The sequence below is a fragment of the Ostrea edulis genome, chromosome 8 (genome assembly GCF_947568905.1).
Source record: "Ostrea edulis chromosome 8, xbOstEdul1.1, whole genome shotgun sequence".
In the NCBI taxonomy this organism is placed as follows: Eukaryota; Metazoa; Mollusca; class Bivalvia; order Ostreida; family Ostreidae; genus Ostrea; species Ostrea edulis.
Genome location: NC_079171.1, coordinates 52,268,813 through 52,293,357, shown reverse-complemented (window position 1 = coordinate 52,293,357; position 24,545 = coordinate 52,268,813). Strand labels below are relative to the sequence as shown.

General features: G+C 42.5%; 1 protein-coding gene across 1 annotated transcript in view; it reads right to left on the bottom strand.

Moving 5' to 3' along the window:
• The window catches only part of LOC125661419 (uncharacterized), a 163,147-nt gene extending 150,694 nt beyond the window's left edge, over positions 1-12,453 (bottom strand). Inside the window, exon 1 of the mRNA XM_048893413.2 lies at positions 11,147-12,453. The gene's annotated coding sequence lies outside the window, so the exon portion shown is untranslated. The remainder of the gene's footprint in view (positions 1-11,146) is intronic.
• Between the last annotated feature and the right edge of the window lie 12,092 nt (positions 12,454-24,545).

Sequence of the window (24,545 nt, the reverse complement as noted above, 5' to 3'; positions counted from 1 at the left end):
CCGCGCAAAAAAAAATAAACACAACTTTTACCCAACACAAGTTAACCCTGATCTTGTTTCGGTTTTGGTGGGTGCCCGGACCGGATCCGCCGCCCGCACGACCGTCCCGCCCTCACCGAACGCGTCCGACTCCCCGACCAAAAAAATATCCTAGCGACGGAGTGGGACGTTAGTGAGTATTGTGTGTTTTTTGTGTTGTTTTGGGGGGTGGCCTGTTTGTGCGCAGACCCCCCCCCCCCTTAATTTTGATGTGTGTGTGTTGTGCGAGTGGTGAGTGTTGCTGAATGAGTGCGATGTGGGGTGAGTGCGTTGTGGGGATGAGTGTAGTGTGGGGTGAGTGTGGGGGCGGGTAGTGTTTTGGGGTTTAGTGTGGAGGGTTCTGGTGTGGATGGGGGGAGTGTAGTGCGTTCCGTGGTTCTGAGATGTGTGTTTTTGGTGGGTGAGGGTGTGTTTGTGATTGTTTGTTTGCGGGGAGGGTGCCCCCGGGTGTACGATAGTTTTGTAGTTGGTCCCCGGTGTGTGGCTGTGAACGTGGCTGGTGCCCCGCGATGGTGTGTCGAACGCGTTTGATGTTTATGGTTTTGTAAAATGTCGAACACGTTGGATGTTTATGGTGTATAATAGATGGAGGGCAGTGCGAGTTGGTGATTTGCGTTTGTGCATGGTAGCTGATAGTTTGTGTATTTTGGATAGAGAAAGATAGATTGTTATTAGTTATGGCCGATAGCGTTGATCTGATGGACTTTGTGATGGGAGGCGGTCGTTTGTTGGCCTCGCAGAAGAGCAAGATCGACCTGAGTAGTTGGTTGGACGATCAGGATGATGTTAATTCGCTGTTGGACCAATTATCCGCCAGCACCCCCGCCGTGACTGTTAGCGATAGCGAGGGAGCTGGTGGTAGTAGTAGTAATGGTGGCAGTCCCGATGTGGACGTGGGTGGTCCCGAGTGTAACGAGGCGATGGTACCCGAGACTCCCGAGGGATCCGAGAGCGCCAGTGATTCCGACAGCGATTCGGACGGTGATAGCAGCAGCAGTGAGAGCGACAGCTGCGCTAGCGATGCCAGTAGTGTGCTGACTGACACTAGTATGGATTACAGTTGTGACGAAGTGTTCTGGCCGAACCCGGATAAGAGTGTGAAGGGTAGCGACGGTGCTGCCGGTCCTTCTGCTGCCGCTGTAGCTGCTGCTGCTACCTGCGAGGTGGGCGATCCGGCGATTTACTCTGATATCAGCGATGCTGAGGACGAGGATCGTACCAGTGGCGCGGGATCTGCTAGGAAGTCGCCCGTGTCCGGCGCGTGTGACTATTCGGACATAAGCAGTGACGAGGACGAGCGGGAATACTTGTCGCCGAGTAGTGTTAGTCCCGCTCGCCCTCGGTTCGATTATCCGGACACCGACGGACATATCGGTAATTGGTTACCGACGGTGTACGGAGCTCCCTGGGTGCACGATGATCCTAACGACTGTGCTGCGACGGACGTAAATTGTCCTCCGGCTCCCGAGGGTACTCGCGCCCAGAGTGTGTGCATGTTGGCCAATCGCCCGAACTACTTCGGGTGTGTGATCAAGAACTTTGCTGCCGACCCTGCGTTCGGGGCAGACTCGGATTCCGAGGATGATGGTGAGGATGATGGTGAGGACGGCGAGGATTACGACGCTGCCTGCAACGTAAGTGTTGACAGTGGTCTGTACAGTTGCGACGAGCTGGACGGGAGTTCTCAGGCTGATTACGACGGTGACAGCGAGTGTGACGATGGGGCCGACTGTAGTCCCGCTACTACATCGGTCGTTAAGACTGTCGCGTACGATGTTATTGATGCTGATGATGATGATGATGTGGTAGTGGTGGAACTGATAAGTGATGAGGAAGATGCGTCTGAGGACGAAATGGAGGAAGGTGGAAACGTGATGATGGAATTGGCGGGGTGCGATGGATTCGTCAAGCGATACGTGCTACACGACTCTCCTGTGTCGGTCGCTCCCGGGTTTCAAGAGAATCCCAAGTTGGTGTGCGCCAGTTTGGACGTGATCAGTGTGGCTGAGGAGAAACTTGAGCGCCTTCGCGAGAACGATGACGGTCTGCGCCATTACATCAACGCAGACCGCGATCGGGACGCGATCGAGAAGCCCGGTGCTGAAGGTGATACCCACTTGTTGTTGACGGGACCTATGCAACTGGACTATAAGACCACGATTCAGCTGGGTTCGAGCCATCATGAGTTCCTGAATACCCAGCTGATTCTCCGCCAGTATGCCGAGAAGTCCGTCCCTGCGTGGTTCGATTCCATGCGCGTGACCCTGAGTGCTAGTGCTGGAGAGCGCTTTTCTATCAGTGCTCCTCAGAGCGAATGGAGAGATTTCTACGGCTACTTCGGGGATTTCCTGGAGGAGCCGCTGAAGGACTTGGTGTGTGTGGGCGCTCCTGCCCCGAAGAATTTCGCTCGTGTGTTCGAGAGGGTGAAAGATGCTAAGTTTATTTTCTTGTACACGAGTTCTGACAATGTGGGAGGGGACGATTCGAATCTGATAAAATTCCTGAAGTGTTTGTCTGGTGGTTTCATGTCCGTGAATGAGAACACTGAATTGTCATTTCTGACCCACAAGCCCGTGGTGGTAGTATTTCGAGAGAAGGATGTAACATACCCGAAGTGTACGCCAATTATACAATTCGTGTGTCACGACGTACTGCCTTTACCGTACGATGGTGATGGATCCGAGGGTAAAGGTCGCGGGCACATGTGTGACTGTAAGGTGTGTTCTGCCAACTACACTTGTACGCAGGAAGATAAACCGACGTGTCGTGTCTCCCCGCTGCGGCTTAAGCGAAAACGTGACGATGACGAGGACGACGAGGCGTTACAGGAGGCCTTGCTGGCAAGTGTTCACCCGTATTTGCGGGCCCCATCCACATTCGGATTCTTGAGTGATGAGGATTCGGACAATGTCGTGATACGAGAAGGGGATGATGGTAGTTTCACTTACGAGGACGGGAGCTCGAATGTCCCTGCTTGTCGCAGGAGACGTGTGGATGCTGCTCCTCGTCGTCGTCGAGGTCGTCCCATCCGTTTAACGAGGCGGGCGGGGAACGTGGTGGCTGCGAACACTGTGTCTACTGAGAGTGCTCCGACCGCAACGGACAATGTTAGTGACAATGTGAAAAGTAGTGACAATGCACCCATTTCTGGTACATTCAATAATAACGATTTGCCGGACATCGACGAATCGCCCGTCGTCCGCAAAGTTACAGCACCACGCAAAGTCCCCGCGGTTCGAGATGCGCCCGTAGCAGACCAAGTTCCCACGGTTCGAGCACGCACTTTGAGACTAACGACAAAACGCGTGCTGGGACCACGTAAATGAACTGTTCGTACAAGACATTATTGATTGAATTGCTGTGATGCTTTTATGTATGTATGTATGTATATATGTTCTTGTTTTATTGCTATTTCGTTTGATATGTTTTTTATATAAAAGTTTGAAACTAAAAAACACGACTCTTTATTGTTGGAGTGTATAAAGATTATACACTGGTTTTTTATCGAGGGAGTATTTGTGGATTAAAACTGGGAAATACATAGAGCTGCGAAGATGGTCATCCCGAGCTCGAACTCGTTGGATTTTTTAGCTGCGGAGTTGCCCTCCGTGCCTCTCTAATAATATATATATATTATATACCGGCAATGGGAGCCTCCACAGCGAATGATAAACTTATGAAAAACCCATCAGAAAGGCATTACTTGTGTGTTTTTGTGTGTATTTTTGGGTAGTTGAACTCGGTCGTTCGTCGAAGTTTTTACTTAGTAACTCTGGACTGAGGTTGTGTTCTGGGCGATGTTATCATTTCAAAAAAACACCAAGTCATACTTAGAGAAATAGCGCGACAGAACACAGTCCTATCACGAGTTATCTATCTTGAAACTCCGACCTTCGACCTCAAAAGTGCACTCGGTTGAACCACCCATATAGTCGGGTTATGCCTGACCATCTCTCTCTCTGCGTATATAACACGCACTTAGAACACGAACGCTAGACCATGGGGTTTGTCATATATATAGATATAGATGTAGATACACACACATGCACTTTGTAAACTTTTTATCAAACTAGCAAGTCGGCAAATGATGTGTGCGCTTGTAAAAAAAACTTCATCAAAATCACCAACCATACGTTTGTGTTTCTATACTTGCGACTTATCAAACGTCGATCGTATGCTTGTGTTCTATACTTGTAAAAAATTTATTAAACAACTACCCAAAACGCACATAAAGACACGACACAAAGCAAACAAAGGACCTCAATAACTCGAGTTTTACACCCAAAATCGTCCACATTAACACGACCGATCGATTAACTGTGGAGGGCCACATTGCCGGTATATAATATATATATATTATTAGAGCGGCACGGAGGGCAACTCCGCAGCTAAGCAATCGAACGTGTTCGAGACCCGGGGAAAACCCACTTCTAAAAAATCGAAGGAGTTCGAGATTTAGTGACGCTGTCTGTGGAGGGCCGTCCTCCGTGCCTCTCTAATAATATATATATATTATATATCGCAGAGAGCTGTCCTCCGGAGGGCACCCAGTAGCCACGATATACACCAAAACTTCTCCCAGATAGAAAAAAACGAACAAGTTCTCGCATCAACTCGTATATATATTCACCTCCGAAACTGCCGTATATTATCGGCATCGCACCAAGCCATCAATATTATTTCATATAAGAAATATATATATATATACAAACACGCACGCAACCATACCCCAACCACAAAATAAAAACCAAGATGAACTCCCACAATATCCCGCAAGAATCCGACATGGAGTATGAATGCACCAAACCAAATGCGACACAAACGGTGGTCATAGACGACGACCGACAAACTGTCAAGTACAACCCGCACGCGGAGGGGGGATCAGATAGTAATCAGAGTTGGAACAACGAAGCTCCAGACGAGCATCTACCGCCGTGGCAACCAATGAAGCCCGATACCACACCGATCATAGTCTACGACTACTGGCAGCTGGACGATAACAACGAACCCATGTACTTCAACGATTTCTTCGACGTTAAACAAGTGACCGACTGCGTGCCCGCATACACACAGACTATACCCGTAACCTCAAACGACTCGTCGTGCTACCAAGTCGTCGGTGGACCAAAACCTGTCAAAATCGACGCAGAGACAGATCGAGCGTTGAGCGATGCGCTGAGTGCGGCGGTGGCGGATATCGGGCTATGATGATGATCGATCACCTGCCCCACCAAAAAACGATATCTACTTTTCATATGTGTGCAATCTTTGTATGTATGTATGTATATATGCATGTATGTTATATATATAAACACCATTCCACGCAATAAAAACTTGTTATAAAACCAAAACCAGTTTTCTAGCAGTCTTTTACACACACAAAATAATCAACACTGGGACTTCTATAAAGGAGAAAGATATATATTCTACCAAAACACGCGCAGGATCTATAATGCGACCATAAAACACACAAACACAGAGTCTATAACACCTTCGCGAGCCACAAACAAACACCGGCCCCCTAACACCGATGACAAAAAAATCGAACGCGTTCGATATAACACCGCCGCAAAACATATATATACCTTCATTTGTCTAATTACAAAATCATTCCTTCTGCCTTCCAGCATTAAGACTTGCTATCACATTCTACGGATTATCTTCTAAGGATTTAATACCACAACTCGCAAATATGGATATGAACATGCTTCTGAAAAAATCCGGCAACGAATTCAATGGATGGTTCGTGTCCTTCACTACGGATGAGGCCGACAAGTTTGACGGAAATGCCAAGATGTTCCGCAGTAATACCGTGGACGATTGGTATCCCGAGGAAGTCCAACGCTCCAAAATGCAAGAACACCAATGGGAGACGCTCGCCAAGGCACCCGCCAAGAAATCGAAGGGGGCGGCCAGGAGAGCAAGAAACGCGGCCAAGAAGGCCAAAGAACTCGCCGACAGTTGTCGCACCATCGTTTACCGCCCCCACCACTGGATGGATGCGGGAGACAGCGAAGAACTCGCAACTGAGGACGTTAGCGAACAACAACCAAAATGCGAAGAGCCGTCTGGCCCACCGGAAGACTGGGATACCGAGGCAATGCTCGAATATGGATTTACCGATGCGCACTATCAACTCACATTCGATAGTGACGACGAAGAAGAAGAAGAAGAAGTAGTAGTAGTGAAACAAGAACTTTCCGCACCCGTCATCGACTGGGATGCAGGAGTCTCCCACACGCGCCGCAATAGCGAAGCAGAAAACTGGGACCAAAACCAGGACGACGAACCACTCAGGTACGACGCCATAGCGAAAAAATGGATCTGGCAATGAGGGGCGCCAAGCGGCTAATGACAGTTTAACTATATATGACAGTTATGTATCTAATCATGTACCATTGTATCATTGTACCATTGCACCATTATATGTCTGTATCTATGAATGTATGCAACCATGTTTATAATGTGCCAACTTTTACTATATAAAAAACATCTAAAACGAAATCATGCTATTAGTTATCAAATCAAACAAACAGGAGTTTAAACTGATACAAAAGGAGTTACGAAAAGGAGTTACAAAAACCAAGTGCGAAAGGAGCTTTAAAAAGCATACCAAGGACTTACAAAAAGGAACTTAGGTTAAAAACCACGACAAGGAATTAACAAACAAAGATTTTATAACGATAACCACACAGAACAGACAAAAAACGAACTAATACAGTCAAATACAAACAGCCGACAAACAGACGAACACAAACTGTGGAGGACAACGACCACACTTACAATATATATATATATTTATTAGAGAGGCAAGGAGGACACCCTCCACAGGGTAATAAGATTGAACGAGTTCTATACATTTGTGGTATATTATAACGATTTTTATCATCATCATGGATGTAGCACTGTTGCAGGCGGCGTTTAATCGAGAATTGAATAGAATCATGAGTACTAGGACTGATACATTTGATGAGTCGAGAATCGAAACGAATTCGACCTACAGACAGAGCAGGAATAAAAAGAAGAACCGTAAAAATAAGCGTGTGACTTTTAATCTGGATAATAATACAGTGCACGATATACCCGAAGAAGACCGGATTGGTATCTGGATGATTATGAGTGATAATCGACACATATTTGAACGCAGGATTCAAAAACTTAAGCTTATATTGGACCCTATTTTAGAAAATCGTGTGTGCGTTAGTTATGTGTGAGAGCTATTGTATTTGAGATATTTTGACATGGATAAAATTGTTTACACGAAACTGTATTTGCTTGAAGATTTATTTGTATAAAATAATGAGGTATTAAAAAACTTGATATACATATGATGAGGCACGGAGGATTAACATTCGTAGCAAAAAAAATGAACGTGTTCGATGTATGACCGCGGGATCAAATCATATAAATACATCATTCTTCGAACTAGAAAATCATACCTTCATTTATAACTGTAAAGTTGCAATACCAATTTCAGTTAACAAATACCCTTTAAATAAACGATCATGGACTCCCCAATGAATCAACCTGAAAAACTTGAAACTGAGAGACTCGCATCTGGATCACTTGATCCTGAAATGAGTGATATAATTAAGAATGTAGTACGGAGCATTGCTGATCTATATAGCGATATAGTTGATGAGAAAATCGAGGCTGTGAAAATTGAAGCTGCGAAAATTGACGCTGAGAAGGTTGAAGCCGAGAAGGTTGAAGCCGAGAAGGTTGAAGCCGAGAAGGTTGAAGCCGAATGTTCCGATAACGACCGTGATGAAGTGGATGATCTCCAAGAACCCCAACAGTGCGATTCCGGTCCAGAAGATTGGGATGCAGAGATTGATCGAGATGAGTCCAAAGATCTAATCATAACCCTAACCCTGAACGCAGATACCGAAGGTTGGACAGCGGACTGTAAAGCCAAATATTGGGACAAAAGAATCAAACTCGTGAAGAATGCGCTCGAGGAGATATTTAACAATCCCGCGACCGATATAGGAGCTAGTGCTATCGGAGATTCTCAGGAACCACGCGATACAGATGATTGGGTTGCCGAAACAAAAACCGTGCAGGACCGAGGTATACCAAGTATCCCGCGGAGATATGTACCATGCGTACTGAGAGACTTTTCGAATCTCTGCGTTCCAGAAGTTGTGGAGGAAGAATCTATGAATGAAGTTGTGGAGGAAGAAGTTGCACAAGTAGATGTTGTTGAAGAAGTTGATCAAACCTTGAGAGATTTTTTTGGTGACGATAATGTTGTGGAGAAACAAGACCTTGAAGAACTTGAGGATATCGAAGAATACGATACACTCGATACTGAAAACGAATACTCCGATGAAGACACAGATTGGGAATATTTCAGTGTCATCAAGCCTGAATTCGAGCAGAATGTCGACGACAGAGATATGGATCCACTTCATGCCACACCGCCACAAGGCTTTTATGATAATTGAGAAAAACTCAAAATCGATTAACTTTAACAATATTTTATTATCAATTATCATTGTATATTATCATCTATTGCATACTGTACCATGCTATTCATTATATAAACATGCAGAAACGTACAACAGTAGTTATTAATTGACAAATGACCAACAGGATTGACATATATAAAACAGAATCGACGCCAGAATGGGTGCTATTCTGGTTAGACATGATCGTATTGCTAATAGCGTCAAACAGGTCGTTAAAGCCGTCTCCTACAGCAGAACTAGCTCCGGATGCAAAGGACTCGACAGAACGACCTGTTCGCATGCCTAAAGGTGCAGGTACGATAGGGTTTAAACTCCACCGCTGTTTATCCAAAATGGAACTCAATAACGAAGTGTCCTTTACAATCTTGATTGGAGCATGATGTAAAACATCTTGACCAACAGTCTCAATTGGGCGAATCGTGTAAGGGTTAAACACTTGCTCTTGAGGAACATCGGTTGCGTACACTAAGCAAGACTCGTTCCTCTCAAAACCACAAGTCGTCTTGTAGTCGAAAAAACGACCACCACTTAATAACATATCGGGTCGTACAGCAGAATAAAATATCGGGTAAATCTCTCCGTTCAGGTTAGAATACCTCAAACGACCGCAGTACTCCCAATCAGTCTTAGACGTGTTTAAACCGTAATATGCGTCGTGCTTAGTAGTTGGATACATTCGCATCATAGTATCATTTACACCATATGTCAAAAACACATTGTAACCAATCCCTTGGAAAAATGTTAATTTCAAATACTGGGTCACCATCTCGAGAATATTAGAGGTTTCGTCCACATGGTCTGTACGATCGGGTGTAGTCAGCTTTACGCAAGAATGCTCTCCTCCAATATTTAATACATATCCCAATTCGGGAGACTTCGATGCAGAACCGCAAAATCCACATTTACCGTAAGTTTCGAAATATGGTCTAACAGCATAGTCCAAATTCACAGTCTCAAGAAAAGAACCCAAGTTAGTTCTTTGTCGTTCAGGAACATTCACGCATCTCTCCAAATCGCGATCGATGTTGGACGCTCTACAGCTCGTTAAGAATTTAGGGCGCTGATGACATTTTTTCACAACACCGTTAGTTATGTATATATTCTTCCCAGTAGAATCGCATGCGACAAAAGCATGCATGTGTTGCATCGGACCCAACAGATATGACGATACCTTGTAAGTTAGCCGACCGCCACCAATGTTTTCTACAGGAAAGTAATAACACTCGTCTATCATCTTCGTATCACATAAGTCGTTTGATGGTGATATACGATCGTGCATCAACCGTTTAGCATGACGGAGACATACGCACATTTCATCTGTACACGATGCATACTGTAGTGTGCACACTACGAACCAAAACACCAATGCTAAACGTCTAAACATCTTGTACTTTTTTTATTCTTGATGGTTTTGCGATATATAAAACTATCCCAATAAGATTTAAAATAATATACAAAAACACACATTGTATTATATATCGAAAAGTTGATATCGTAAATAAAGTTAAAACAGCTAAGATAGGTTGTGTGATAAAACTACACAAAGAATAGTCAATGTCATTATAAAAACATTTGCGTAGTAGTAAATACTACCGCATCAATCGTCGTTGTCGCTATCATCTGTCGCATCATCCGATAGACTATCCGGTGTAGCACACCGCGATTCATCTGAAGACTCATCGGACGATTCATCTGAAGACTCATCCGACGATTCGTTTTCTACACCAACCGCGAACCCGAGGTCGTCAGCAGACTCGTATGGGTCTTCGTTCACGCACATTGTCGATAACCTCACCAATTCAGCATATCTATCGGACGGACGAATACGTCTAGCCCTTCTTAATGGATTCTTTCTCCGCAATATTGGCTTAGCTTCGAATACTGGCTTAACGTCACGTGCCACCCTAACGTGAGGATCTCCACTGAATAACAACAATTTTGGATTGTCCACACTAAGCACTGCACTCACAAATTTGAGGGTCAGTTTGGCTAGGTTCATATATATCGCCGAACTTTTGCTAGGATCACGCCTCCGAGTATACTGTAAATTCTTCCACGGCTTATCCTTACCGATGTCGATCATCAGAGCATTTGCTCGAATTTCGACACTGCTGATCGCAACACTATCGCCATCTACCTTCGACCTTTCTTGTACAATGGCATATGCGAGTCTGTTCGCACAGTCTTCGAATACTTTACTATACAATTCAAATCTATCATCGTCATTAATTCGCGAATACCGCTTGTCGTCGTTATTCAAAAAATCGATATTCTCCATGAAGGTACCAAGATCCGATAATTCGATATCGAAATCATCATGGAATTCCAGACCGCCTCCAACATGAACATATTTACCATTACGATAGACACGATATTTCATAAATCTATCGTAGTTAAGCAATTCTCGCGCATCATCGCGATATTCATATTCATATTCGTCGTCATTGTGGTAGTCTGCCATTGTGACTTGATGATAAGATTTTCAAAATCTAACAAATGATGTACAAAATAATGATGTTCGTAATATGTGACATTTATTATAATAATATAAAAACACATACAAACACAAATAACAAAAAAACAGTATGCACCAGCGAATTGTCAGATATACTTTGGCCATGAATATAGTATACGTAGGTCATCAACGATCTCGATAATTATAACTCAGCTGTGCCGATAAATATAAATATGAAATTAATGTTGTATGTTCGTAGATAATGTCAAAATACTTGCTTACAATGTAATGTTTATGATAGAAAAATGTATTGTTGAATGTTACACACATATTATATATACATTGTAGCTTAACGAACAACTAGATATAATTGATACACAACCGAGAACAAGTCACGGTGGCGCAGTGGATAACGCACTTCTTTTGTAAGCAGGGGGTCCTATGTTCAAATCCTGTGGAGAACACATCATTTTTCAACATATACATGTAAGAGTAACCATAAACGTATATCAATTGAATTGAAGTTATTTAAGAAATTAGATACCATTTTTGAATGTTATTGGGATATGACATGAAGTTGGTCACGTGATCAAATCCTATAACGCTAGAAATGTATCTTTGAGTTACTGACTTTGAATATGAGAGACCAATTAAAACACATCTGCAGACACCCTAATTAGATTTTATTTTTCAAACTTTGTTTTATTTTCTTTGTTTTTATATTACTCAGGCGTTATGAAAAAATATCATTCTTGATCACCATGCAAAATAATCTTGCAGTATCTAATGTATATTACGAAAAATATAATAATTTTTTCTCTGTGTATGAAATTGGTTATTTGGTTTTGATTAATGAATTCAAAAGCAGTGGTAGATTTAGAGGGGGGTTTGGGGGTTGCAACTCCCACCCCACCTCCATTTGGATAAACATTTTAAAGAAAAATTCACCCCCCTCCTCTTTACACATGACATCTCTTTTGTACCCGCCCCTGATTAGTACACAGTATAATAGTAAATTAAGCTGTACATTTCTATATGCATAGCTGATATAATGTTAAACGCTGAGCTTGATTAGGCCTATAAGTAATCATTATAACATTTTATTACAAAGATGTGTAGAAATGCGTGCAATGTAAAGACAGCTGCTGAACGATATTATAAACAGCGTAAACCATACACTATTGATAAATGAAGTTGCAAAGTGCTTTCTACAAAAACACTTTTTTGTCTCTGTCAAACATGAACATGACACATTAAGCAATGCATGTAGATACAAATACTATGCTTCGGACAGAAAATCTACAAACTCTAAATCGGAAGAAGGAGCTGACGACAACTACTGCCCAACACCGAAACGTCCTAGATCGCACGATATATCATAGTTCATTTAATTAGTCCGTCATAATAAAAAAAAATTCCAGGTATATAAATAAATATCTAAACAAATTTCCTCTATAAAAATATACTGTCGGAAATAAAATGAACATAGTTTTTTTCTCTCCCTTTTGCTGGACAATTACGGTGCTGATAAAGTGGCGATTCAGTACGGTGATACCGACTCCACGTTCCTCAGATTCCGTGTACCCATATCACAAATGGCGCTATGGACTGCAGGTGATATTTGCGACTTTTTCAAGTCTGAAGATTTCGCAGTGGACGAAACTGCAACCGCACAAATCCTCGAGGAATTGGAAAGTAAACCTATGAAAGATAACCCCAAGTATCGATCTGCATTCATCATTACAGCGATAATGACGAAGTATATGATTAAAAAATTGACAGCAATCAACACGTGTGTGGCCGGTTTAGAACTGGAAAAAGTCATGGTGCCATTTCTACAGTATCGACAAAAGGGATATGCGGGCATGATCCCACTAAAGGATAACGCCCTACTGTCGAAGGGACTGTCTGTGGTGAAGACGCGTGCCGTCATGCCATTGCAGCAACAGATCATGGCCAAAGTCATGGATTTATCCGCGATGCACTCGGACATCAACGCTTGTGTTGGTGATATATACCGTTACATTGGTGAAACCGTATTATCGCCAATCTTAGATATGGCAGATGGTCGGAATGTGGACTCGAATTCGTTGTCGTTACACAGTATTAGTAAGACCACATCGTACGATAGATCCAAGTTGGGTACCACTAGTAAGTCGGCCAAGATGATCGAAAGATTGTGCGACGAACACGATCCGGTCGTACAAAGCACGAAAGTTAAGATCCGCGAATTATTCATTACACCCATCAATCCAGGTAACGAATGGTCGTTAGTCTCCGTGTCGCAGTTCGAAACGAAGAACAACGGCCGTTATAAGTTACACACGACGAAAATCATGTACGATGTGATGCAAGAAATGTTACAGCTATGCACGTGTTGGGATGTTGCCACCGGAGCCAAATTCGAAGATTTAATTCGAGGCGTATATAGAGCAGACACCAAGTTCACGATCCCCAAAAGATGCGAGCCCTCAAACCGCTATGTTGCACCACCGCTATCGATCGTTAACTTGGCTCAAAAACCACGGAATTCTACGTACAATTCGGCTCAAATACGCGCAGCGAATAATGCTCGCAGATTACCAAAGGATGTCGCCATCGTGTCGAAATCAATAGACAGCATGCTAACCATCATTGGTAATAAGAAGAGCGAACACCCAATGGCGATCGAGAAAGACTGTGGGCAAGAAGACGATGATCAAGTTGTCGCCAAACGCACAACTAAATTGACATTCATGAATGACTTCTTCGACTCCGGAGATCGGATTAGTGCGGTCGGTGAGTTGTGTCGTCCTAAACAAACTAAGTCCACCACAAGGACGATTCGTGACATCACAACATGGACGAAGATGGATAATGCTGTTAATATCATTGACCATAAGCCAGCAACCGTGGTCGATGGTGTGCGGATTAGCGCGGAACCCACCATAGGAATCGTTCCTAAACGACACAAGTGCAATAAAAAGAGAACGCGACTGGACGATTGTGATGTAGACCCTTTAGAACCCGTATCTAAGAAGTCGAAATCCACAAAATCAAAGAAGTCGAAGAAGTCAGACCAAAGTGCTATCGTTATGGAGTGGGAAGGTGAAGACAGTGGTATTGTCATGGATATAGATACCGATGTTAAGAAAGAAACATTTAAGAAATCGAAGTCTAAGCCAGCAAGTAAGCGGAGAGGCAAAAAAGATCATTCGGTCGGGATGAAAAAGATGACTTCTTTTTTTACGAAAGTGTAAAACTAGTGATATTGTTTTGTGTGTTGTTGATTTAATGTAGAGAACATTGACGCCTTGTAAAAGTACTAAAAACTTCATGTATACGCATATGCTTGTATTTTTTTATAATGTGATATAATTGTTGTCACCGCCTTAAAATGTTATTTTCACATATTAAAATGAATTAGATCTATATACATTTTATTATGTTATAGTCGACGGACTGTATTTTAAAAAAACATATACATGCATCATGGGTGTTGGGGAAACAATCATAGGAATGTCTGATGTAGATTACGGATTGGATACAGAATCCGTCGAGTTTTCGTCCATAAATTTAGACGTGCGTGCAGAACTGCTCCCTGAGAAGGATGTTGTAGATCTCGCCAAGACCATAAATATAATAAATGGCTTGACAAACAAGCCTCCCAAAGTTGAGGAGGAGAGGCGTAATGAAATCAAACGCGATTCTCTCGATGACATTAGTAAATGTTTAAGCGCACGCATAACCTTAGCGTTATGTATGGCGTTATTCCCAATATTCGTAGTGCTATCGGCGAGTAGACCATTATCTTTACACAATAGTTTACTATACGATGTTAGTGTAGGAGTTCTTGCGTGCGGCATGATGTTGGGGATTAGCGTACCTAAAATTGGAGGATTGGATTCGAATGATGGGCTGATTGTGGCAGATATGAGCGCACACATGACCCAAGCTTCATTGGCCGTTGCCGCAACGATCCCGTGGTCAATGTTTCAGTATACCGGTTTCGATGATGCTGTTGGTAGATTAGTGTGTTACTTATATCTCATTCCGCTAGCAATCGCATCATTCAAAGGTGGGGCCATCTTGTCCTGTGTGAAACACCTCGAATCGGTGCAAGTTTTACAACCCGCATACATAGCATTGTGTATGCTCGGATCTGCATTTGGCATCGTAAACGCCTCGTGTATTCTTAATGTCGGACTATCGGGAACATTTCGTCACGCACCCGCTATTGTGTTTGGTCTATACATAGTGTTCATAATTGCGATAATAATTATGACCAACATGCTTGGAAGTAGCGATCTCATGGACAATAAGATTATTGTGGATGCTGGCGGTAACACGCCGCTATCCAAACCTCACGAACCATTGAATGCTAGGTCGGGCATTTTCGCGAACAACCGAATACCCATAGATCATGTGTACCTACACGTGTTTCCAGCAATACCATATATCATCTTCTCAATCATGTTATCTATCCAATTGAGACTGATTGAAATGAAGAATTGGACCGGATGTGGAAAGATGTGTTTAACTGTATTGTCCGCGGTAGACGGAGTTATTGGTGTGGCCATAGGGGGAATGATGGTTATAGCGGGACTCATTTATTACGATCGTAATGCAGAGAAAGGCTTTGACAGTTTGATAAAGAAGAAAGTTGTAAAGCCGCCTGGTAAAATCAAATATGTTCTAACGGCACTGTGTTATTTCGTAGTATTAGCGTGTTTCGCGTATGGAACATTTTGTATGATTACACTACAATTTTTCATACCATCGTGGGTTGTGACCGCGACTGCAGCAGCCGGAGTGATCGGTCATACTACGACACTTGCATCTATCACATATATAACACAATCGGTATCGCAACGAAACTTGTGGCTCCAAAACATGGTAGTCGCTGCAATTATTGGACTATTGATCGCTAGCGTAGCAACTCAGCTAGTTCATAACACAAATTGTGCTTTGTAATTACAATCGTGTTAATTGGAAACGTATATGTACATGTATAAACTGTAGACTAGCATTGTATACATTGATGTGACATGTCGTTTATTATATTCATTGATTTATTGTAACAAGTTATATAAGTACTACATGATCTTTAATACTGTCATTAAATGCAAGAAAACTTCAATTTTTTTGTATATATCAGTTTTTCTCGAACACGTTGGATTATTTTAACTGCGGAGTTGCCCTCCGTGCCGCTCTAATAATATATATATATATACACCGTCAGAGAGCTGTCCTCCGGAGGTCACCACTTTAAACTGACTGGTAGATCATAACCAGTGAAGAACTCGAACGTATTGAGGATTTGGGAAGTATTTGTGACTCGTGTATAAAATGCATGTGATTGAAATGAGTCAGCATTGGTCGTTCACGATATCATTCTACTCGAATAATGTCACACACATGCTACTCCTCCCAGATGTCGAATATGTGAGGTACGCGATTAACAGACCGCCGATTGTGGAAGGATACGTATTCACGAAGCGAGCGATGAGCAAATTAGAATTTGAAGCCATGTCACCTGCCGATATGCAAATTGAAATGTTAAACGATGTGCCGCGAGAATTTATATTAAACAGGGAACGAAACCCGTATATTGAAAAAAGACAGTATTTAAAGGATGCTAATACATGTTGTAATAGCATTTGTAAAACCGACATCAACATGGAGTCAGCCGATGTAAAAGTTGTGAAGGAGACGTTCCCAAAGAGCGATGATGACAAAAGAATATTGTGGCCAACGGTTGAAAAATATGTACCAGTGTCAGCCCTCAGTTTATACACGCTGAGCTACTTAACGATGTTTCCATTTGTCGTGTGTGTATCATCGAGTAGACCGTTGAGTGTTCTGAACCCATTCGTTAACCAAGGTGCTATGATAATATTATGTTACGCATTTGGACTAGGAGTGGCGTACGAACGACAGTATGATTTCAAACGATATACAGACATGATATTGTTGCGAGACGCGCATCGGAACGCTCACACTCTCATCATTGGATTATTTCTAGCCATGCCCTGGTATATATATCACGCGTTTGGCATAGAAACGGTCATGGGACCTGCGTGGTGTTTTCCATACGTATTTCCACTAGCGATAATGAGTTTCAAGTCGGGAGCCATCGTGACCAATCTATCGCGATTGCAAAATGTGAATGTTACAAAATGGGCATTTTTTGCAATGATAACCCACGGCATATTCCAAACCATCATAGAAATAACTTCGTTCGCGAGATACAAGAGAATTCCGTACAACGTATTCAATCCAGCAGTATTTGTTGCGGGACAGTTGCCGACTATACTGATAGCCACTGTGTGCTATTCGTTCGCTGGGGGGTATAATATCGACTCGCAAGACGATGGGTTGAGTGTAGAGGAACTCAAAGAGCGTAGAAAAGATATTGGCGAAGAACTGATGGCCTTACAAAAACCCCACGTCAAGATATCATTGGATGAATTCAGACGCGCCTTCATTTGGTTGCCAGTAACCGGTGTCGTTGCACTCTGCACATTCATTGGTCTCGTTACAGTACGAAGTCAAGCTTGGAACATTGTTGCTCCGATATATAATAAATTACTTCAAGGAAATACCGTTGATCCACAAGTGTCGATCTTGGATGGAATTATGGGGTTGGGGTCGCTGGTGCTCGTGGGAGTCCTATATGCACTGTACAACTGTATCATTCCAAAGTGTGAGAACGCTACGGGTGCTACCATCATCCCATTAATATCAGCGATTGCCGCCATGTTCGTTTGTATGGCATCAGATGTGATGTTTGCGTATATAATCCTGTTTAAAAGAATCTTAGTCGTAACGACCTGGCCCATGTTTTTGCCAAATATACTGGGAACATTCGTATTGATCATGAACTACAGCAGAATATTTGCATCTGAGAAAATAATCATCATCAATCGATTGTATGTTGTTTGCATGTACGCTGTTATATACGCCATGTTAATATCTGTTGTTACATATGATATGATAGAAGTGTTGTTAGAAAACTAGTTTCACAAAAAGTGAGACGACAAATGTAAATGACATGCATAGACCTCTATTAAACGAGTTATACACTAAATATTTTATTCAATTTAACGGTGGTAGACTACAAAATGAGCTACCCTCCAGTTCGCTATGGAGGACAATTCTCTGACGGTGTATATATATATATATTATTAGAGCGGCACGGAGGGCAACCTCCACAGCTATTGTATTCATAAAGATTGAACGAGTTCGAGATATTAGTCACTGTGTTTAGATTGGGTACGGACAAACATCGAATGTGTTGCACATTTAATACCGTATAACTATATATATTTGAATCGTATATTAAAAAAACACAAGCAAACCTTACTCTTAGGTATGAAGATTCAGCAGTTCTTGGTAGATTACATCAAAAGCTACATCATGTGCATTAACAAGATTCGATACGTCAATGCAGATGGTACCGTAAAGCTGGATGTGGAGAGTCAACTTGAACAGACCTCACCCAAGACCCGCACCAAGGGTTCATCCAGTCGAATTTTAGCATCGTGGCTGAGAGTAATATGCTTTTTTGCCATTGTACCACCCATGATTACCATCCAGAATGTTACCATGTTATCGACGGCCAACAAACCCCAAGCGATAACCCTGATCGTATGCTCAATCGTATCGTTTGCAGCTGGACTTAAAGTTTTCGTCCCAGATAACACCGGGTACGGATATATGTGGGAGATGAGGCGATACATGGTCCGCATAGTCATGGGGAACCTAGTTTTGACGCCTTGGATCGTGTACACCAGCACACACTACCCGTGGGGATCACCAATCTCGATACAATGGATTACCGGTCTCATACTACCAGTGATGTTCATGAACTACGCGGCCGGAGTCATTCTAAACATGTTATATAAACTCCCTTACAGTTTGATTGCCGGAGTATGGAGATTCGTAGGATTAGCTACATCCTTGTATTCGGCAGCCCAAATTATCCTACCATCGCTCGCTAAAAATGACACCACCTATAAAACAGATACGTTCGTGTGTTTTGCCATAGTAGCGTGCTGGTATGCCGTGTATACTGCCATGTTCGCCATCTTCCCACTCATTCGTCACGATGATGACGAGTTTAGAAACACAGACGTATTCAAGATGCTCGATGTGTTGTATACCAACAATACCATCACGAAGTCTTCCGCCGAGTATACACAGTCGCTATTCGACAAATCGTTCTTAGACACCATCTCTGGAGGCGCTCTACTACATATCGTATCCATGTTCATGAATGCAGTAATTCTACTCACGGCAATCTACCTACCACACGAAGACTCCGCGCCCACAATTCTCGCAACACACCCAACCATCGCATCGGGTCTGTCGTTCTTCACGATCGGAATGATTAAATTGCCAGTGGACTATGCTCTGACCAGCCCAAGCTTTAGATTGAAAGACCTCAGTACCTGTATGTTCGCCACCGTACTGGCGATATTCGGAATGTGTCTAATTGGCATGTCTGTAATCACAATCATCAGTATACAAACTATCGTTATAGCCAAACATCCCCTGGTGTCAGTGTGGATCTTGTTTGCAGCATCGACCTTCTTTAGCACTCTCGCTACGGGAATTATGGACAAAAAAACAATGTACGAGGAACTGGATTGTGATAGTAGAAACACATATGCTAGCGACCATCACTTTTCTCTCTTGGGTGCAGTCTGTGGTGTGTGGTTTTTTTATGCATTGTATACAATTTGAACGTTTGCTTATATATTCGAAATGAACCTATCATATGTGTGTATCTTATTGTGTCGATATACTCAAATTAAAAAACATGTATCATCAAACAAATTATTCGGTTATTAGTTATATATTTGTGTAGAAAATGCACGATATAATAAGTGAAACGCTTCAATCATGAACAGGCATAAGATTGTTAAAGTCTTGTACTGTAGAGCATATGTTTACAAACGGTGTCGGGACGAATGTCCTCACAAAGAAGATGTGTGCCCAAACCCTCCCGGCAAATATCACATCGATGATGACATGGCCAAACAACTAACAATCTATATGCGGAGCAATAAGATACCCATTACCGTGGATCACGATGCTGAGCTTGATAAAGTGGGGGAAATTTATAAAGTGACGAACACTTCGGCGGGAATATGCGTCGAATTCGTAATCAACAGAGTGGCATTTTTGCAAGCTATACAGAAAATGCACAAACTTTACAAAAGAAAGAAATCTAAAACGGCGTTCGATGATATATTCAAAAATGTATTTAGCAGCGTTAGTCTATCGCATAATACCGAGATGTGTACAGTCGATCACCTAGCGTTAGTGAATGTTCCGGCAAGAATGGGTACAGAGATCGAATTCATACCAAAACCTAATAACATTTCGCACGAACCCCTGTATAATGGAACTAGTAGTAGCACGTATAACCATTATATTTCTGTATACATTTTGGATTATTTAAGATATCCCTTTCGGCAACAAAAATTATCTTTGAATCGAATTCATAGCACTGAGTACGGTCAACCCATACTACAACCAAAGTACCTAACAGCATCAGCTGATTCTAACATTGAACCCGAACACGAAATTATTACAACCATGGCATTTCGCAGACCAGACGCTATGCTCACAAAAGTACTATCTCCTCAATACGAGAATGTTGGACGTGTAGCCTATCACGATTACATGGCGCAAGAATTGCCCCATCCAGAATTCTACGAACCGATCCCTAGGCCTCAACAATACGGGTACGATCGTATCCGATCTAACAAACGATCGGCGGACTACGATCTCGATTACCCACAGGCCAAAATGGTTCGTAGAGAGTACAATCAACCCAGATATTATGCAGAAGAATATGTTCCCGCCGGAACTACCCAATTTCAGCAAAATCACTTTAGACCTATAGATTTACCGGAAGATGACCGTAGATCTACATTTTTGCAGTCTAGATACCCTAGATCCTACGTGGATAGGCGTCCGGTAAGCCGAATGAGTCATATTGAAGATGCGTATATCGATCAGTACGAAGATCGTTTACCTCAGATGCGACCACAGATGCAACCACAGATGCAACCACAGATGCAACCACAGATGCGAATGCGACAACGACCGATGGAACACCATTATCAGATGGATCCAGCTCAGATCGAGCGACCCATCGAGTCTCAACCGATGCAAGACCCCCGGTTAATTATGCAAACCCAACCTGCTCAGATGGAATCGTCACAGATCCAGCAAAGTGATCAGGTCGTTCAACAGAGTGATCGGGACATTCAGCAGAGCCCTCCCGATATGCAGCAGAGCACTCAACTCGATCATCAAAATTCTCAACCCGCACAACAGAACCCTCAGATTGTGCAGCAACGACCCCCGACCCGTCCTCAGACCGCTCGGCGCCGACCTCAGATGGTTCAGCAGCAGCAGCAACAGCCACAACAGCAGCCTCAGATGGTTCAGCAACAGCTTCCACAACAGCAACAACAGCCTCAGATGCTTCAGCAACAACTTCCACAACAGCAACAACAGCCTCAGATGCTTCAGCAACAACTTCCACAACAGCAACAACAGCCTCAGATGCTTCAGCAACAACTTCCACAACAGCTACAACAACAGCATCCTCAGATGGTTCAGCAACAACTTCCACAACAGCTACAACAACAGCAGCATCAGATGATTCAACAAAATGCTGGTCCACCCATCGATGATATGGATATGGACACCGTAGATGTTGGACCGAATCGTCGGATGGTTAACTCTCAACCATCGACATCTTATGGACTTGGATTTAGACAGTTCCAGAACACGAATGTAAATGCATCCATTGGGGAGTATGATGGTGCAATACAGCTTGCCGCAGAAAACTTTCAGGCTACCTACGACAAGATGTTTCCAAAAGCTAAGATTCCCATGAGATTTAATATCGACGAACGCGTTTGATTTTTAAAACATGGGACTACTATGAATTAACTGATTACTGTCATTAAACGCGATTGCTTTGAACTCTGTGGATGTATATATTATGTATGTATTGTACTATACTTTGTGACCAAAATATAATTGATAGAAAACAAACAAAATGTCTTGTGATATGGATGTGGATATAAACGATGATATGATGTTAGATGAGAATCAGACTAAGTATTTGCTAAGTGCTGTAGATATGTATAATGCGACAACGTGTAATCATGCGATAGTTGTGGAAAACTCGGACTTGTTGGGTATCACACCAGACGTTACCACCACGGTCATTTCGAGTATGGCGGGATCGTCTCATGCAGATCTTAATGAATCGATATTACACTTTAAGCGGGCTTTGGAAGAAATCGAAGCCAAGCAGAATACTGACCCTTATTTTGGTGTGGATATAGCACCGCCCGCTTGTGCAACGAAAGAATTTATAAATCGATTCACGACGGATATTGGACTCGCAGTCAACAATGCCCAAACTTTACCACCACCTCTATATACCAAAGAACAGTGCATTAGAGCGATGATTCCGGAACAACGAAGATTAGTTGAAAGAATTGCGTATCTGGGAAATCTATTCAACATTCAATTACCAGAAGGTTGGATCATGCACCTCACATCGCCGTGTACGAGACACAACTGCTATTTTCAACATAGGGGTGTCGGTGCAGACGTAGACCAGCTACCATACATGTGTATAGCACAAGCTCCCGGCTTGTATAATGGAAGTATACATGACGCTATAAGCAAATCGCACTTCCTCGATTACGTAGATCTGCTTGCGAGTGATATCAAACGTGAACCTAAACGTGATAATGCCGATCGGGAAGTGCGCGATAACGATCGATCGGATGATCGCACTAGTCACGACTGTTGTATATTGTGTATGATTCTTATATACATGACATCTGGTAAAATTCAGGGTGTCAGGCCTGTGGAATTAGACTTCTTTCCAATAATGTCTGTCGATTTTGCAAACATCGTTGGAGTTCCAAACATGTACGCCAAAGACGAACTCTCTAAACTCTTAATCACTAAGAGTATCGATGATGGCTATTATGATGTGATATACAGAAATAATGGGAAAATTATACGATTTCAATGAATTTTTTATTTTAATGCATGTTATACAAAATGGTACAATTAATAAAAAATGTCTCATCCTAAATATTACAAGACTGGTGTTTACCTTTTTAAATTATACAAAGAAGATTGGATACATAAAATGTACAACATTATATTTTAAACAGAGCGAACCAATATGCAAACACTACGCCAAATTCAAAAAATGTATGAGACACGTCGTATGCAATATGGGTCCCCACACGATTATACTTGTTAATCTGAAAAGCCTGGATTAAGTCTATGGAAAATATGTGGAACGAAGTGACTCCAATGATGGCTCTCACGGTCACGGGGATGCCTCCCATGTTCGCCCAAGTGTACGAAGTTGCTAGTTTACATATTGGAACGCCCCACACTCCCAACTGTGTCAATACTAGCAAAATTCGGTTTCCTAGACGATTTTGGTTGTTGACGAATATTGGGTACAATCTAACTAGCGCCATTATGCAAATGTTTGAAACCCAGTCGTTTACACCCATAGATCCAATCATGTGACACATGAACGCGTACTTGACGCTCTGGTTTATTGCTAAATTCACCCATCTGGTATAATCTATGCCATTCTCGTCACTTGTCACCCAGTCTTCAATCTTCTTCCACAAGCAAGTGTATCGAACCAGGAATGTTATTGCGCTAACCAATGTTGATATCATCAACGCCCAACCGACTCTAACGCTTGTACTCTCGTTCTTTTTGAACAATTGGTAATCCTTGTTAGGCGCACAATTTATAACGATGTTCGCACCGCGACAAGGGAACCACTTGTGTTCAGTCGTGGTGAAAATCAATTGAGTGTTGTATACTTCCGTGAACATATTTAAAATGAACACTAGTGCCGATATCGCAACAAGTATCGACGTACATACCAAGCCTAGCAGTCTGTGACACTTCATCTTGATTGTAAAACTTGCACCGAACACTTGTAAAAGTCATATAATCACCATTGGTATAGAACAGTTTCACATTTATAAATAATATACAAATAATTAACATTGGCTTTCACCCACACAGCATTCTATTGGTACGCGCTCGTTCAATATTCTACATTTCTCAAGGATATCCGCGAGATACTTCGAAACCAGTCCCGATTCGTACGTAAGTGCGCTTGAAGCATGTTCGACATTCGGAGTAGTCTTAAACATATCCTCGAGCGTCAATGAATATTGCCGATTGGATCGTGTGATGGTATTCAGAACCATCACTTTGCCGACATTATCGTACGTTAATTCGCATCCAAAACCTTCGGTTATCGATGGGTTTACCGCCTCGATAAATCCTTTGGTAGCATCAACTGCGATAGACCTGTTATCATCCATGTTGATATCAAAACTAAGAAATGCTGGTATATATAGTGACACAGATTTAATAAAATGATCGCAATACGCATATGTTTATAAATAATATAAAACAATAACATTACAAACATGCCCAATGTAACAATGTAATCAAATGATATTATCATTTGGGGGAGGATGGCGGAATATAACAGCGCGCGT